The following is a 3,816-nucleotide window of genomic DNA, read 5'->3' as shown; positions in this document are numbered from 1 at the left end:
AGGGGGAGCGCGAGGAGGGCGTGTGCATGCACGAGAGAAAGTTAGTGGTAGCTACAAAGGTTAGAGGATTGTGTGAGTGTAAGAGACTAAAAAATATCATAATTTGATATGAAAGCGGATTCATATATTTGAATAGGAGATCATAGTGTTTTAAACATATGCATGCATGAATATAGCGGTGATACACGTGTTGTGCACATGTTATACCATAATGTGATAATGCATGGCGTTTGCAACTCATAGCTAAATGTCGAACAATGTAAACCATACTATACATCAAACAATCTCACATTTTATTTGAATTTGTGATAATGTGTGGCGTTTGCAGCTTACAACTAAATATCGAACAATCTAAACAATACTATATATCGAATATTCTCACATTTTATTTGAATTTGTGGTAATGTGTGGTGTTTGCAAGTCACATCTAAATACTTGTAGGCGTAGGGGGCGGGGCACCATACATAATGTGATAAACACATTATACATAAGAGACATGGTTTAGATTATGAAGATCTAGCTAGAGCTAGAAATGTAATGTGATTTGAAATCAACATAAAGTGGATTCAAAAAATCGAGATCGAGTTCATATAGTACACATAATTCATATGTAACTCGAGACTAATCATGTGGTGTGCTGTGAAGATAATACACAAACGATGGTTTAACTTGACAATAATGATGATTGTAGATCTTATTAAAATAGAGAAACGAATTCAAATTCTTTGACTTCACAACAATCATTACTGTAGATCTTATTCAAATAGATAAAGGAATTCAAATTTAGTTCATATTGAAGCCATAGTATATAGGTTTGGAATGCACTAAAACGTTCATTTGAGTAGTAGGTTGCATGCATTATACACGTAGCGAAATATGTTAATTGAACATAACATGAATTCAATGTTTTGAATGACATTTGTAGTGCGCATTGATTTGGTACAGTACATGTTAGGCTTGTCTGGAAATTTCAACCCGCGCCTTGTTAGCCCAAAATTTAAGATATATCTTTGTCTCGTCGTGCTCCGACAACTCCCTCCATCTCAACCCGCGCCTTGCTATTCCGAAATTACAACACGCGCGAAAACTCCCACCTTCTGTGAAATCCCGACACGCGAAATGCCCGTGGTAGGCCTGAACTGAAAGAACCGCCGCAAATCGGTGAGGGTACTTTCATAACTTACCCCACATTTCGGACAAGCGCGTCCCTAAGCCATGGTTCCCCACTTCCATCCCATCCGCCCACCCATTCATACACCGAGGCTGCGAAAACCCGCGACGAAGCCCCACACCTTGCTCCGTCCGCCACCTAGCCGGAGCCTCTTCCCCGACGACATCGTCCAGAGCAACACCTCGATGTCCCTCACCCACCGTACCGGATGACGATCCGTCATCGATCTTGTCGTCCCTCTGGTTCAACCACCCCGTCCTCCACCTCCATGGAGCTGCCCCGACGTTGCCCTCGTCTTTCGCACCACCTCCATTCCCACACTGCCGTCTTCACCTTTACCACCGGAAGAGCATCATCATCACCGTTTCTTCGGATGAAGCTGCGGCCTAATCAGCGCCACCAAAGAGGTTGTACACTAATCGCCGCATTTTCTTCTTGATTCGATCTCACGGTGCTGCCAGTGCTCGGTCTAGAGCCGACACGGCGCGGCTCCATCCACGGCGGCGTCGCCGACCACTTCCTCCACGGTGCTGCTCCCTCGGCGGCGACGTCGACATCAGTAAGAGCTGCTGCTGCTTTAGCTCTCGCTCGCGCTGCTGCTCTGCTCTTGCTGTTGGTCCCCTGCCTGGTCTGCTCTTGCTCTTGCTGCTGCTCTCGCTCTTGCTCTTGCTTGCGATGCTTCTCCGATTTAGCTACACTTCAGTCGACTAAAATGGACTTTTGGGCAGTCGATTTTCAGGGGTGGGGGGCTCGCCGGGGTGAAGGAAGAACCAGCCGCAGCAGGGAGGGGGGCTCGCCAGAGAGGTACCCCACTATCTATCTTAGCGTTCAGGGTGGGGGCGGTGGTCGCTGGCGGTGGCGGGGCGGTGGTGTGGGGATCGCCCGAGAAAAAGCTCGGTACAGGGGGGGGGCTAGAGGGATGGCCGGGGCGGCGATGGACCGATGGTGGGGAGTGTTTTCGAGGCGGGCGGGGCAGTGCACCGCCAGCCGCGGGCGGCGGTGGGCTGTTGTTTGGCCGATGGTGGCTGGCGGCTCAGGGGGGTGGAAGTTGAAGATGAATTGCAGGCCATTGATTTCGTATCCAATGGCTGCAAAATCGACTGACCAGAGATGAAAAAGTCAGTTGACCGACGTGTTGCCTCACCTTGCTAGTGTGTTCAATTTTGACAGCAAAATTCAGTTTCGACAGCAAAATTCAGTTTTGACAGTTAAGTTCAGTTTTGACAGTTAAGTTCAGTTTCGATAGTTAAATTCAGTTTTGAGAATTAAGTTAAGAGATGAGTGGCAGATGTATTTTACATCTAGCACTTTGTAGTTATGTATTTTACGTCATGTATTGGATATGCTATTATAATTCCACTCAGGTTAACGTTGTCTCTCTTGTCCCGTTTCAGCCTCGGCGTCGTACAACTAACCGGAGCTTCTCCAACAATGAAACCCTCCATCACAGCGGAGCAGTACCTTGGTCTCCATCTCCAGACACCTAAGATCTTCTTCCCCTCCTCCGACAGCCAAGTCAGCCGGAGCATCCTCACCGGCCAACCCAATCACGCTAAGATCGACATGGCTTCGCCAAAGAGGTTGTCCATTGAGCACACGTAGTAACGGGAAATATGATTATTTTATCCTACTATATGACAAGCAGTGAAGTACCAGGAAACTTAGCTTTCCATGATGGACTCTCTTGAATGCCATCATTATTTATCTCTGCGCGTTTGAGTTGTGCATTTGTCGATAGATCTAGGAGTTGAGCTAGTAGGGCAGTGGCCTGGGTCCAAAGTAATAGAAGTAGCACAAATTTTTTTTTCAGTGTAGGCTTTTCCTTGATCAAGCCTGCCTACTAGAAAGGAAAAGTGAATGAAAAACATAGGAATTGGGAAGTTTCATATGGTACTACTATTCATGAATTTGGTTCAAAGGAATGGAGCAAAGGAAAACTGTAGGATTTGTTCCTTTATTGTCTCCTTGAAAGAAAAAACATAGGAATTTTAATTTTCACTTGTCCTCCTTTTCAAATTCCGATTCATGAAGCACAAGACTAAGAGATAGTAGCATAGTAACATTATAACCATACATTTTCTTGTGGTTTGACTTAATCTCACCATGCTTATTTGCATCCTGTGATCTTCCAATTGTTGTGAATCAAACACCCAGATTGGCACAAATCATGTGTTTTTAAATTCTCTGTTTTGCACATGCATTCCTATCCTATTCCTGTCTATTTCCTATCCGTGCATTGTTGGAATCCTCCAATTCAAACGATCCCTTACAAAATTATTTCTCTTACAGATAGTTGTCAAAGAAAACCTTACGTGCTTTGTCCCGCTCCTGCTGCACCGTCGTCTAACCCAGCTCAGCTGCTCCAACGACAGAAGGGTCCAGCACAGCAGGCACCTGGCCTCCAGACTGTCTTTCGCCGCCTCAGATCTTCTTCCTCACCGCCGGCAGCCAAGAAAACTGCATTACCATCATCAACCGAGCAGATGACCTCCAGGACTACACGGGTCCGCAAGAGAGGTCGCACTCTTTCATGTCTGCTTACGTTATGCATCACTTAATATTACATGCTACTTTATCGTCCTGTTCACCGATTAGACTTTGAGTCAGCTCCAAACTAATGGTCAAACTTGAGTTTTTTAAATGGT

The sequence above is a fragment of the Triticum dicoccoides genome, chromosome 1B (assembly GCF_002162155.2).
Source record: "Triticum dicoccoides isolate Atlit2015 ecotype Zavitan chromosome 1B, WEW_v2.0, whole genome shotgun sequence".
Lineage (NCBI taxonomy): Eukaryota > Viridiplantae > Streptophyta > Magnoliopsida > Poales > Poaceae > Triticum > Triticum dicoccoides.
The sequence above is the reverse complement of the archived record's forward strand: the minus strand, read 5'-3'. Positions refer to the sequence as shown.